Source organism: Lissotriton helveticus, chromosome 11 (genome assembly GCF_964261635.1).
Source record: "Lissotriton helveticus chromosome 11, aLisHel1.1, whole genome shotgun sequence".
Classification (NCBI taxonomy): domain Eukaryota; kingdom Metazoa; phylum Chordata; class Amphibia; order Caudata; family Salamandridae; genus Lissotriton; species Lissotriton helveticus.
Window position 1 is genome coordinate 631,348,108 of NC_136072.1, and position 15,457 is coordinate 631,363,564.

A 15,457-nucleotide genomic window follows, 5' to 3' on the forward strand; every position below is an offset into this window, starting at 1 on the left:
GGTCTAGCTGGATTCATCCTTGTCCTTTAAATCCCAAGTATGTGCTACAGGCGCTACCTCCTTCGGCCTGTTGAAATCATTGAAGAAATTCATAAAATATCTTCCTCTAGCTACTAAAAAGAGGATCATTCATGCCCTCATTACCTCCAGACTGGACTATGCCAATGTCCTTTAGTTGGGAATCTCCCAAGAGCTGCTTACATGGCTTCAACGTGTTCAGAACACCGCTGCTCGTCTTGAATTCCTAGAGGACATTCCATCAGTTCAAGCTTAAAATCTCTTAACTGGTTATTAATAAGATCCAGAATCAAGTTTAAAGCTCAGTTAATCATGCACAGAGCCTTTTTTTAAGAATTGTCCGCCCTACATTCAAAATAGACAAAATATTATGTTCCCTCCAGGGCGCTCTGCTCTGCTAACCTTACTCCAGTTCATATGCTAAAAGTGAGTAAAGTTAAATCTAGTGGCAGATCTTTTTCCTTTCTTGCACCCACCATTTGGATTTCTCATCAACTGTATCTTTGCAATATTCCTAATGAAAATATATTTGGAGCCCAGCATTCCTGCTCCGTGAAGTTTAGAAGTTGTCTCCTTCCTTGTTGTTTCTCAGCACCAGGGCGCTTCTTCTAAAGCAGTAGCTGCATTTTATAAATACAATTTCATTAATTCAATATGCTGTTTGGACCAACCAACAAACACATCATGCATCACTGACATTTCTGTAAGGACACAGCACTGCACCATCCTTTCCCCTAGGAAGCCAAGATCCACTTCGTATTGGGCAATGATACATGTTGGCGGTTAAAGTATGCTGTATTGTGAGGGAGATCATTGTCAAAGTTTAAAGTTAAAAGTTAAAGTTTGTAGATTTATATAGCGCAGTTTATCACCAATGAGGGTATAACTGAAGTATTTGGTCTTCATTGTCCACAGCCTGGGATCTGACCAGGAAGCTGATCTCTCACCGCAACTTCACAAGAGAGGTGAATACAAAGGAGAAAGATGAAGCTCAACATATTGACCTTCATTGTTCATCACTGACCATGCATTGTCTCTTGGCAAAGGGAAGAGACTCAATACATAAGAGTACTATTCACAAATTGTCAATGTGACTACACGCACAGACTCATGGATGAGGCCCAGGGCTCAGAATATTGATAAGTAATCAATGGCCTTGCTGTTCTTTGCTGACCTTGTCAATGTCCAGGCTGAGCACACAACCATGGATGACAAGATGCAACTGAGGAGCACTGAACTTGTGTTGGAGGAAAGTGTGCAGGACCAGCTATTTTTATTGGCATACAAGGGGCAGCAGTTCATAAATAAATTGAGGCCCAACCGCAGAAAGAAATATGGTTTCTCAATATTTTTGCCTTAAAAAATGCATATACAAAGGTGTAAAATGTACCATGAATCTGAGAATACAGGCGGGTTGATACAGGCAATCTCGACAGTCAGACCTCATTCTTTGGATTTATTTTGCATGACAGGTGTGTGGTAACTGCTGTGGATCAGTGCTTCTGTTAGAAGAAATTGGTTGAACTTGCAACCAAACATGCATTCGTAGAACTTGAGTCATCTGTGGCTGAAGAAATTAACATACATTCTCAGATGTTTTATTTTATAATCATTGATGAGTGCGACCCTGCAATTTAACAATGGTCTGCTGTTCCAAAGTAAGTTTTCAGTCCAAACTATCAAAACTGGAAAGACTGCACAGCAGAATCAATCCATGCTGGCCTCAATTCCATAGGAATTAGAATGCCTCATTAGAACATTGTACATGTTTATAAGGATTGTCCAGAAATGCAGAAAACACTATGAATCTGTTCTCATTAATGCCTACAGGGAAACAGCCTTTGTCATGCAGGGAAGCACCACACAGGTAAGTTTGACACTGTTTGAAGAATCTTCACAAAACTTTGCAAAAAAAGTCTCATCTACCTCAGTTCCTTCCTGGAAAGTGTCAGGGTAATTGATCAAACACAGGCCGAGAAAAAGGGTGTGTGTGTCCCAAAATGTGTTCTACCCATGTATATTTCTATAGGGAAAAAAGAAACAGCTACAGCCAAAATGGCTAAACGAAATTACAATACATTTGACAGAAATCGAGATCTTAGTCTAGAAAGCATGCTTTTGTGATCTGGTGTAGATCAGTTGAGTAGTTATTGAGAAATTAAAGTTTAAAATGAATGTATACATCATGCAGAGAGGATTCATGGAGAAGACAGATCTGAATGGCCTCCACGACATCAAGAAAGAAGTTGGGGCAGCCATCTTAGGACTTGGGGACCGAGTCCCATCTCAAAGATAAAAGTAAAATAGAAACATATAGGGGGCACAGTAGGGATACCCTGCACCCGTAGGTCTGGTGAGGGGTCCTAGAGGGACCCTGTCTCTTAGGTCCATAAAATTATACATTTTTTTATCTGCACCTCCGATAGTCTGATTAAAAAAGGAGGTCTCTCGCCTTTTAATAAAAAAATCCCGTGGTGGGCCAGTGCACTCATATTTTTGGGGCCCTAATCTTTAGGGGCCAGTTGAATTGTGTGGTGTGCAGGGTTGGGTCCTGTCCCCAAGCTGTCGAATGGCTTTACGCACCCCAGCCCTCAGGGATATATTTAAAAACAAAGGGGTGACCCTCATATGGTACCCCTCTCAAGCCACAATAGGCCCCCAATAACCCCATATCAAGGCGCTAGCACCCAGTGCCTTGTCAAGCAGTATACCGGTGACCCGATCTCCCGGGACACTCTCTTCCCTGCTTGGGAGAATGTGAGCATACTCTTCCCCACTCTCCTTGGCAGGAAACACAACTTTGCCCCCACCTGGGGTCACAGGGATGCTTGTTTATGTGCAGGAAGGTGTCCCTTCCTGCAAATAAACGATCATAAGAGGTGATATCCTCATTCTATGTGAGCTGCAGAATGCAGCTAGCATAGAAAGAGCAAAACAAACGAGAAGAAATGAATACATTTCTCCTCGTTGCACCTCCCTACGCCTCCCCTGGGGAGGCATAGCATTCAGTCGCATTTCCAGGTTTATGATTTCTCGTGAATCCGGAAAAGTGTCAGGTTCCATGGGTGTTGTGTAAGAACACCCATGGAACGCAAAGTGCTGTGTGTTAAGGGGCCATATTTACAAGGACAGGAAAAGCAACTCAGGGTGGCTTTTCCTGTTCTTGTAAATATGGGGCAGCAAAATGCGCCGCCGGTGTGTCAGAAAAAGTGACACACCAGCGGCGCAAGGGGCTTGTAAGTAAGCCCCTCAGTTCTTAAACAGGGTATTATTGATCCAATTGTGGTAGTTCCAAAAAAGATACAGAGGATATCAGAATGTGTGCGTATATGTGGCCCAGATCTCTGTACTGGGGTGAATGTATGGCATTGTTCTGCATCCGGTCCATCAATAGTTCTTTTTGCATGTGAGTGCCCAATAAAGCAATTATAAGAGAGAGGCATCCAGGACAGCATTTAAATGACATGATTAGTAGTATCAGTGGTGCGACTATCTTTTCAAAATTTGATCTATATAAGCAATGACATCGATTGGAAATGGATGATGTCTTGGTATATAACAATATTTTCTATGTTTTTAGGACTATTTACGTACAAAAGATTGAATTTTGGCATATGCTCAGCTGCTGACGTTTTTAAAGAAACTATAAAGAATGTAATAAGGGCAGCAAGGAATGCTATGAAGAACAGGAATGATATTTTGTTATTCGAAAAAACACAGAAAGAACATAATCAAATATTAAATGAAAGGTACCAACAACCTGTTAGTAAAGCAACAACAAGTAAGAAAGTCACCAAGTGGATTTCATCCAGCTCCTTTGGAAGTGACAAAAGTTAATGGGAACTGCAGTTATGGCAAAAAGTGATAGCAAAATGATAACAAGAATAAGACTTTCTTCAAAAACTTTAATCCAAGAGCTAATGACCAAAGAAATGAGCAGTTGGATGATCAACATATGGAACAATTACCTTGGAAGTCAGAGAGAGTTTCACGAAATCCAGATCGGCTACAGAACATTGTTGAATATAAATATGTGATATGTGAACTGTTTGGTTTTCTGGTGGTTTGTTTACCTTTGATGGAGTAATGTTTCATAAGTACAGAAACTTGCTTGGATTCAATCCTCTCGAAATAACATGTAACTGATTAATCAACATGTTTTGTTTTACTAATAATTGGATTTCATGACATTTCTAAAAAAGGAGAAGCTTGCATTTGTGCTTTTACTAACAGTAACTCGAGTGTCCTAAAGTGGCCGCGGAAAACGCGGGAACTTTTCTGCGCATGCGTCTGCCACATCTACTTGGTGTGACGTATCTTTCGCTTTTGGTGGGAATTTCTTGCAGCTGCGTACTAGTGCCAAAATGGCCACTTCAAACCTTACATGCTAATGCGTATGCTATGCTTAAACTAAACCTTGTGTGTGTTCTGCTTAACTATTAATGCTATGGTTAAAATAAAGTAATGGGGTTAGTGTAGAAATAAGTGGTATACTTATACATTTTTTTGTATTCTAATATGTCTCTCTTTGACTTTATTATCAGCTCGTATTTGGGTTGAAAGGGACACTTACTCCATTTTGAAAGCTTTTGATGATGCGCAGTCAAGCACAAAGATCCTTGAAATTCATGTTATTGAATGGCTGCCAAAACCCGTCTTACCCGTGATGTTCCTGGGAAACTGACCCATCTGACTCCACAAGAGGAAGAAAAGTGAACTGTATTTAATACAATGTATCTGAAATTGAAACTAATATTGCTGGGTGGAATAAAACCATGGGAAAGTAAATTATGGGCAGGAACATCAATCATCTATATTGAATGAAAATGATCTCATCTTAGTATGGTGTGATGACCTCTCCTCGTCTTTCTCACCATTCAAATGAAGGGAACACATAGAATTTGCAACATTTAGGGGGTGGTACACACTCTAAAATGGTATAACTAAGGTAGGATTAGTCAGTTAGATTGTCCGACTTGTTACAGACCTCTCACTGACTCAACGTATGCTGAAGGAGAATCGAGAGCAGAGTGCTGGTCGAGCAGTCTGTCAGAAGAATCGGGGGTTGATGAGAGAGAAATATCGATCACCCTGTCGGGGTCTGAATGTAGCCGCAGAAAGGGGAGTGACGCTGGCGTTGCACTTAGTGGAGGATACCTGTCCTGTCTTGCACCGATCCTGTTCGATTAGCACCTGATCAGTCGGGAGCCCTTTGTCTTGACCCAGCCCGTGGCCAGGGTTGGTCCACCCAGCATTCTATGTAAATATAATCTATGTGGGATGTCCTTGTACCGTTTCCCTTTCTCACCCTTCCCAGGTACCAATGTCTAAAGATGTGTCTTTAAATTCTTGCAGAATTATTGCTTTAATAATTATTTTCCTTCTCGAAAAATCTTTGGTGTCCCTGATGTGGCTGTTGACTCATAGAATATTGGATAGATAAAGTGTTTAAAACGTACCCGAGTCTGTGGATATTTTATGAAGGTAAATGTTAAATCTACCGATTATTCTAAACTCTTTTTCGATCCTTAGGACTTAGAGCACAGGTAACAAGGATTTGGTACGTCATGGTGTACAGGTATAAGTCCTAAGGTGAATAAAACTCTGATAGGCATGAAGTTTAGCTGGATTACTGGTTCAAGGTGTGAATGTTTATGGGCCCAGGTGAGTATGGTAAACTGAGCTGGTTCTCCCGCGCGCCATCACCTTTGCTTTTTTTTTTGTCTCCCTTCTTTCTTCTCTTTTTTAAAAAGGGGGGAAGAGGCGAGAAATGTAATGATGTACTGTGATGTAATCGAATGCTTTGATTGGAAGGTTGAATTGAAATAGAATATATACAGTACAGTTGGCGAGAGCGCTGAAGCAAAGAGCTCTGGTGTCCTGTAAACTGAATAAATAAATACAGAGGCCGTGACAATTACAACTTATTAATTATGGCTATTACACTGATGAGGTCTGTGATGAGTTCAGTGAAGTTTTTGCTTGGATGAGGTCTACAGATCTGGTAAAAGATCGAGGCTTAAAAGACTGAAAAAGAGAATTGCAAGTAGATAGAGTTAATGGTAATGGATACAAAGAGAGAATATGGTAGTACCACATGTGGATAACCTCAAGGTTAAAGATGTTTATAATCTATCGCACTAACTGCATCTAAACATTACAAAAGCAAGCCCAAAAATGTCTGTATCCAGGGCACCCAAAATCTGTAAAATGGTTCTGAAAATTCTAACGCTCCTTCCCAGCCTTATATTCCTCTAGCACATACCATCATCTATCTGCTATATATACATTAAAGGTCCCAAAAGAAATACTATGTGAAAAGAAGGGTAACAAAATCGATTGCTTCTCCTTCGTAATCCTAAAACAACCAACCCCCAAAGCAATACAAGGCAATCTGGCAATGCATGATTAAGAATTACGAATACTAAACACCCTATATCACACGATGTGAAATTATTTTGTTTTATTAAGCATTCATTCGTAAGTCTTCAATTAAATAAGTAATCATTTATTAGGTACAGAATCATCCAGAAACTCGGCACAGCCGACATACGTTTTAAAGGATGTAAAATATTAAATAACATTCATTAATATTATTCTTGCGTGTATATATACAGCATGGCCTATTTCAGTGAGCAAGCCAGTTGTACACTTCACTTGTGTTGTACAAAGATAGGATGTAGAAAATGTGTCTCTCAGACAAAAGTATCAAAGAAAAGATCAGGGCCCACACCGATTACTACTTTCAAGAAAATCAGGGAACGATTGAGTCAGCTTGCACCCTGTGGGAGGCATATAAAATAGTGGTATGGGGCCAGGTGCAGGCGCTGATAGTGGTAAAGAAAAAGGAAGCTAAACTGGAGGGAGAGGAAATTGAAAGAGAAATAGCTGCTCTGGAGACCAGAATTCAGACAGAGGGGAATCACGACCTCTGCCATCAACTACATTTGCACCAGCATGACCTATGCGCTCTAGCGAAGCACGAAGCGTGAAATCACGCATTGGCAACACAGTGTCACCTCTACGATGTTGTAGATAAGAACACATTGTTGGCACGGTTAGATAAGAGGGATAGGAAGTTGCTCCTGGGTGCTGAAGGTCATAGATAAAACGGAGGTCTTGCAGACATCCAAAGTTGCTATAGCAGCTAATTTTGCAACATATTATGAAGACCTAAATAGCTCGGTTACAACCAGAACCTAGGAGGTCTGTGTAGACTTCCTACTGGACATTGCAATTCAGACCCGAGATGGGAAGGCCAGGGAGACTGTAGAGGCTGACCTGACAGTATGATTACTGACAGCGGCTCAGTGGAGTCTACAAAATGGGAAGGCAGTAGGGCCAAACGGTTTGCCAGTGGAACTATATAGGGGACTCACTGACAAACTCACCTAGCCCATGTTGGACATGTTTAGGACAGTGCTTGAGGAGGGTTCCCTGCCAGAAGATCAGCGAATCGTAACCATAGTATTCTAACATAAAGAGGGGAAGCTCCTGTCAGACTGCGGTTGCTAATGACCAATCTCCCTCTTGAATGTGGAAGCCAAGGTTTTAGCCAAGGCATTGGCCCCTAGGCTTCTCGGGTTATCACCTCCATCATACGCCCTGATAAATCCAGGTTTATGCCGCATAGAAGCACTAGACTAAACTAGCGGTGCCTATATGGCATCCTCCATATGACAGGATTACCTCGAATGAAACAAGCCATAATAGTATCCTTAGATGCTAAAATGGCTTTTGATAGCATAGAGTGGTCATACCACTTTGCTGCACTGAACAGATTTGGCTTTGGGCCAAAGTTCCTAGGCTGGATCAGACTCCTGTATCAGACACCACTGGCACAGGTGCGGGGCAATGGGGCAACATCCCAAGCCTTCGCCCAGCAATGAGGCACCTGACAGGGCTGCCCCCTCTCACCTATGATCTTCATATTAACACTGGAGCCACTTGTGGCCTGGATACATCAAGGCCCATTGATAAAAGGGATTTAATCAGTGGGAGGCTGGTAGGAACACATCTCACTATATGCAGATGATATCCTGCAGTGTGCTACACAACTGTCAGACTTTGCACCTGCATGAACTACAAATCCCAGCATGCCCTATGATGTGGGTGTGGAGCCACATCCTCTATAGGACGCGACATACATGGTAAGGAGTGCGTAATTGTAGATGCGAACCTGTCGCATCAGAGAATTCCCGATTCCACAAGAAAGTTGAAGACGCTTGGGCGTGTCTTTTTCCCGAAGCCTGATTCTTCAGAGTTTGACCACGTGGAGTCAGGGTCCAGCACCTTGGGCGTTTTCTTTCCTGCAGCTTCAAGATGGAAAGAGAGCCATTGCCTAGTCTCAGCAAATCCTGCCTGTACCGCTCGAGGGACATGCTTTCATTCAGTTCCTCTCCTGGGCGTCCCGCTATAAGGAAACGCTGCATGGTGTCCATCTAGCTCTCAGGTAGGAGTGGAACCTTGTGCATGCAGTGCGTGTACCCGCTCTCGGAACAAGGAGAGCAACTATTGTTTGTTTGTTAATGCTCCAAAGGAGGAGACGTGCATCGTTTAATTGGCAAAAGAGAACGCGCTCGTTTAAGGAGCAGTTCCAACACCCGCTTGACTCATATTACCGGAGATAGGTGGTAACAGTCTCTGGTTGTTTAAGTCTCGCTCCAGAATCAGGAGCTTGGTAATTTGCATTCTTTTGGCACTTGAACTTTAATTTGGGGAAGAAACAGTGGAGCACGAGGTCAGGCTACTCCTATGGGGATCTGGAACCCCACGAATAGCACTTAAGAAACTACAGCGAGGAGTCTATGGTGCTAGTCTGGCAATTCCCGACATTTGGAAGTATTACTGGGAGGAGGGTGATTCACAACTGTTTTTTTTTGGACAGGCAGGCACATCACGTTGATCGAGAGGCCATGGGTACTGAAGAATATGAGGCAGTGCTTTATTGTAAAGCAAGGGAGTGCGACTTACCGATACATACTAAATCAGTGGTCTGAGTATGGAAAGAGGCTCAGAGCTACCTAGGCTGCGCCGGCCAGCTCACCTGTAAGACCCCATCATTTCATAGTGACGCCCACCACAGGGTCGGAGGAATGGATGGTTTTGCGGGTTGGGCAATAACAGATTTGGAATACTCGGGTGACATTTGGAGAGTTCGGGCTATGATAAGTTTCGAAACCCTTCACCAGGATTATCACATGGCGGAGAGAGAGTATTTTAAATTCCTCCGATTGGGACATGCGCTATGATTCCATATCCGGGAGGGGAAAGTACTACCAGAGGCAACACCTCTGGAGGACTATCTGTTTCTAAATTCCTTACCTGAAAAAGGGATATCCACGATCTATAAAAAAAAGTCCTCAATACCTCCCCATACCCCCTGGAGACTCAGAAGGCCACATGGAAAGCCGACCTCAGTGACTAGGACGATGAAGATTGGGCAGAGGCCATACAGAGCCCACATGAAGTAGCAATCAGAGCTAGGTTCAGGTTGGTTCAGCTCCGGATTCTCCATAGTTCTGGCTACTCAAGGTCCCTGCTTTATTTAAAATAAGTGAAGCTGACACACCATTATGTTTTCGGAATGTAATCAAGAGGTCAAATTTGTCCACATGCCATGAGCATGCCCACAGATCCAGTTCTTGTGGATGGGGGTCACTGAGATAATGTCCTGAGTCTTGTCATTGACTGTCCCCCTAGAGCCTGAATGGCTTTTCCTGATGGTAATGGGAGAGGACACATAACTGAGGTATCAGAGGATCTGGCTGGCATTAGCGGTGGGAGTGGCAAAGCGTAACAAAGCTCGCAGTTGGGGTAAGATCACTCCCCCCCCCACCCCTCACCGCCGTATTGAAGTCTGGGAAATAGATCTTGACTGGTGCCAAGGGATAGAGATAGAGGTGTTCCAGAATAAGGGATGTCTCAGAAAGTGGGAAAAGTGTGGGGAGCTTGTTGTGCATATAGGGGATAATGACCGAAGGTGAGGGCAAATAACAAGTGGAGGATGTTGTAATTTTTTTCCATTGTGCTGAGGCTGCGGACTTTCTTATGGAATGTATACCTGCCGTAAAAGCGCATCCTATCTGTATATCCTTGTCAAAATTCTGGAGTCCAAAGTTGTATACATGTCCTCAATACTTTGTACAATGAGCTTGGAGTTTAAATAAAAAGAGTTAAAAAAAATAAGAAAATGGGGCTTTCAATTGAGCTGTGCCCTTTTGCATTACACAATTTTCGTTGGGCCGTCTGACAGGTCAGTGTGTGGTCCAGTTTTTGGTCTGTCGGTGGGCCTGTTTTATGGTCTGCTGGGCCAGGTTTACTGTTGGTTTCTTTGAATGAAAGCAAATATAGCCCGCAGCAAGCTCAACTCCAAGCAGTCTCCAATTCCTTACCAAACACTTATACAACGTATGTTTAAAAGTTCAAAACTTCACCAATTGGCAGACGTCGGCCGCTTTTTTGCTTTTTAGTTATATACATATACTTCACTATGCTGGGCACACTTTTATATTGGTGCCCGGGCCTATGACCAGTACTAGTCCGACCACACCTTCTAAATGTACTCTATGCCAAAGTAATACATAGTTTCTGAATGTAGGCGGCAAATCCCATTAATTCTAGTTTTTACGAATAATAAATGGCTGCAATCTTTAGAGAAATCTGAACAGCAGACTCCTGTGTTCCCAGAAATGTGACCTGCGCGTCTGTCCGTCACTCTCAGCAGCCACTAATATTGTGTAGTGCAGTTTTTATTTCGATTACAAAAATGTAAAATCGTCAAGTTGAAATCTTCTAATTTTATTACGCATCATTTCTAATTGGAAAATGTGCTCAAAGTCACTTTTGTAATAGCTGCATAACCATTATTTTCACCACTAAAAGTACAAAATGAGATTAGGTGTGCGCGCAATAGTAGAATTTTAATCCAATTCTTCGGGTTCTGAGCTTGCGTTAATGTAATAATGCGGGATTAAGAGAGCAGGGTTTGAACAGCCTGATCCATAGCTTTTTCGGATACCAAGGGCAATGTTAGTAATGCTTCTATTCTCACTGTAACAATAGGAGCAGCAGAAATATTACAGTTAATCGCGGTGATTTACCTGCCGGGCATGAAGAGGAGACCTTGGAGAGGACTGATCAATTTCTCTTCTCGCTATGATTTGAAGATACTGCAAACAGTACTCATTGTTTGGAAACAGAGGCCACCAAAGAGAATATAATCGCTTCTGATTATAACTAGATCTTTTTTTTTTACAATTACATACCATCCCAAAGGGATGTATATTTAATGGAATCAGTAATTAAGGCAAAGAGAGCAGGGGAAATTATGAAACTCATGTTCATGTGTTGAAGACAATGAGCTTTATCTTTGTGCATTCCTGTCCTTTCCTAGCGCTAATGCACTTTTGGCTATCTAGCGTCAATGCAGGGGCCCTTACGTCATGTTGCAGGGGTGCCTGCATTGATTTTGGGCCAAAAAGTGACACCTTTCTGCACAAAAAGCATCCTCAGGGGCATTTACCTCTTTCTAAATGTGCTGCAGAACAAGGAAACAACAAGGAGAAATGAAGATATTTCATACAATTCTGATGCATTCTCTGGTCTTTCAATGTTGATAGAGCTGGAAGAAAATATTTTTACGGAGTTTTATATAGCGCAAACTTGACCCAGTATTGGGTATCAGAGCGCTTTACATAGCACCAGTTGCATTACATGAGAACACATTCATTTTTGTTAGGGGCGGGGTGATGAAGTGATTTGTCCAGAATCACAGTATGTTCAGCGTCATTGCCGAGACTCGAACCTGGTTCCCCAGATTCGAGGTTGACCGCCCTAGCCGTTAGGCCAACTCCTCTCCCCAGGTATGTGTCAGAATCCATGGGTGAAAGCATGGGAACATTCACGCTCCACCCATTATTATTTATTATTTATTATTATTTATATTATATGGCGCACGATTCCTCCTGAGGGGGATCTCTCGGCGCCCCGGAGGCAAACAAAACATTTTGCAAAATACTCATCTATAATTGCCAGGTTTTAAGGTGCTTTTTAAAGAGAATAGGAGTAGGGCATGCCCGCAGATCTTCTGGCAGTGCATTCCAATACTTAGGGGTCAAGTAGGAGAAGGTGCGGCCTCCCGTCTTCACCTTCTTAATTCTCCGGGTTTGAAGGAGCTTTTGTCCACTGGATCTAAGCTGGCGGGCCAGAACATACCATTCTAGTTTTTTTTGTAACCCATGGAATGCCTCCCTGCCGAAGAGTGGCGCAGGGCAGTTTTCTGCAGCCTTGCATTACTCTAGATTTAGCAAGCCACCCAGGGCCACACAAGATGGACTTGCATGGCTTGATATATCTCACTTAGGTTTTGAATTGCCCTTACATTCCCTTGCATGCCACAAGGGCGACGCTAAGACTTGATAACTATGGGGCTAAATGTGTTTGTGTGTTAAAAAAAAAAATAAGTGATATGTGAAGTTACAAAATCTTCATTTTAAAGCATTTTAACACCGCAGCAAAAAACCTATAAAAGTTCCTAATTAACAGAAGCACCTAGTGCCAGCACTTCCATGAGGTGAGCAGTGGGGTAACATAAGCATCTGCAGCCCATGTGGTCAGGAGGGCCCCTGGGCTTCGGGGTGTCCTCTCTGTCACTGTGCATGGGCAGGAACCCCTGGCCTCAGTACACCTGACTGGGTCCAGAGTGAGGGGGTCCTCCATGTACTTTGCAGGTGGGGCACTCAAGTTTTGTTATGCTAGTGAAGGTGAGATGAAGTGTCAGTGTAAAGTTACAACAAATGGCCCTAAAATTGCATTTTTAAATCTATGGGGAGCACTCCAGAAACAAGTTTCTATTTTGCCTTTCACATTTAAAACCCTTACACCATTGTCTCAGTCAGATTTTTTCCACTAATGTCAAGCACTATATGGGAAGGATATGTTGCCTAGTGGCTTCAGCTACCTTATTTGGAACCTTGAGATCTGGGGCGCATATTGTGTGATTGTGAGCAAATCACTTCTCTCCATGTGCCTAAAGAAATTTAATGTGTGAATTGTATTTATGTAATCCCCACTTGATGTACATGATCTTGTAGATCGTCTCCTATTCCCCAGGTAATGGACAGTGTTCAATTGCTTCCTAGTTATGATCGTGGTAGGCACATGGCCCGAGGATCTGGAAACACCACCTAAAGTATCAAAGGAAGTAAGAAACTTCGGAATGACCATGGACTCCAAGCTATCAATGAATGCCCAAGTGGAGAAACTAATAAAATCAAGCTGTGTTACTATAAAAACTCTGCGATGCATTTTCCCCTCCTGGGATTCCCCCACAGTGTCCAGGCTACCATTTTTCTTGTTCTGCCTAACTCCATTATGCCAATAGCCTCCATTGCGGATCACCTTTAATAACTATGATAACACTACAACGGTTTCAGAACTCTGCTGCCAGACTACTCTAACATATAAAACTACAAGCCCACTTTTCCCCTGCTTTGAAAGCCCTACATTGGTTACTGGTTGCCAGAAGATCCACGTTCAAGCTGTTTTGTATCACCCACAAAGCGATAGATGGAACAGGACCGCTCTTCATCAGGAATAAAATCACAAAATACATTTAATAATGGAACCTGCACTCTAGAGTGGCACTTCGCCTCAAAATCCCACCGTACAAGAAAAAAACATGGGTGCCACACCCTTCTCTGTTCAAGCAGCCAAACTATGGAACTCTCTACTCCCAAACATAAGATCCACGGATAACCACCAGAAATATACATAATCATGTATAATAATTATGTTTTTAAAGCTATAGATATTATTTAGTTCTGCTGAACAAATTTACATACTACTTATAGTTATATTATTCTATGTTTCACTTGTATAGAAGAGACTGCATAAATAAGTATATCTTTTATCATAACTATTTATCTAGAATTGCTTCACTAATGAATTACAAAAAAACATAAAATAAATTAATTTAAAGTACAGCAACACTTGAAATTCTGAGTTTATGAAACATAACTTTAACCCACATATATTACTTTCCTTATACATATACACCTTCCATGTACTTATGATATAACTTCCATGTTCATATATATATTTATATTTATTAGTTTGCATCTTATTCAGCATATCCAATGCACTAGCCTATATCTCACCCTATATCTCTTGCAATATATCCTCTACCTCCACTCTGACTCATCTCAAACTTCATTCCACTACTTTCTCCAATGCACTACCCTATTTCTCACCCTATACTGCTCTCAATATATCCTCCACCTTCACTCTCCCATTCATCCCAAACCCCTTACCACTACTATGATCCCCAAAATAACCCTTACTAGACTCTTCCCTCCTTTACCTCTCCTTGCATCATCTCATACCTCTTCCACTATTCAGATATCCTAAACAAGCCTTTCTAAACTCTTGCCTCTGACTTATCCCCCTCCATCTCCCCTTTCCCCATCCCAAAACCCCTCCTTCTGCAATGAACTCCCCCAAAAGTTTTTCTGCACACTTCTATCCCTTAACTATTCCTTTTACAATCCAAATAACAGACTAACATGTCCAACACTCAAATAAAATTAATTTCATATTTCCTTACACTAATTTACCGCTAATCCTTTCTAGGTTCCAGAGTAGCCAGTTACTTGCCAAAAAGTGCTATAACACATAATCAGGCGTGCTATATAAATGCAAACCCCTCCCTCTTCCAACCCTCCACTAGCCTTTTCAATCCAAATACCAGACTAACATGTCCACCGCTTAAATTAATTTCCTATTTGCCGAGACTAATTCAGCACTAATCTTTTCTGGCTCTAAGTAGCGTGCTACTTGCCGAAAAGCGCTTAAACACCTCTTCAGGGGTAGCACGCGCTAAATAAATGCAAACCTTTTCCTCTTCTTGCGGTATTGCTGGTTGGTACAAATCACTGACAAAATATCGAGTGACGAAAATGTTAACAATTATAAGTAATAGATGTAATGTAAAAATAAATTAAACATACATATATAACATGTACAATATATATTTACTTAATAATAATTAATAAATAATTTTAATAAATTATAAAATTTAGAAATGCATTAAAAAGTACTGATACATATATATATATATATATATATATATATATATATATATATATATATATATATATATATATATATATGTACACATATTACCTACTGGCGGTCGCCAGTAGGTATATATAGTTAGGATTTTTTCTCTATGGGTTTTTTGAAAATTCTATGTCTAATAACTTTGCCGTTTGTGGACGGAATTGGCTGAAATTTTCAGGAAAATGGCAAATTTTGTTTCTGAGCAGCCTTTGAAAATTTGGGGGGGGTTCGTCAAGGGGGGGCCGAGAAAAAAGGGGGGTCCCAAAACGCGTTTTTCCCATGTTAATTTCCATAGGGCGGTTGGCCTCACTTTTAGCCC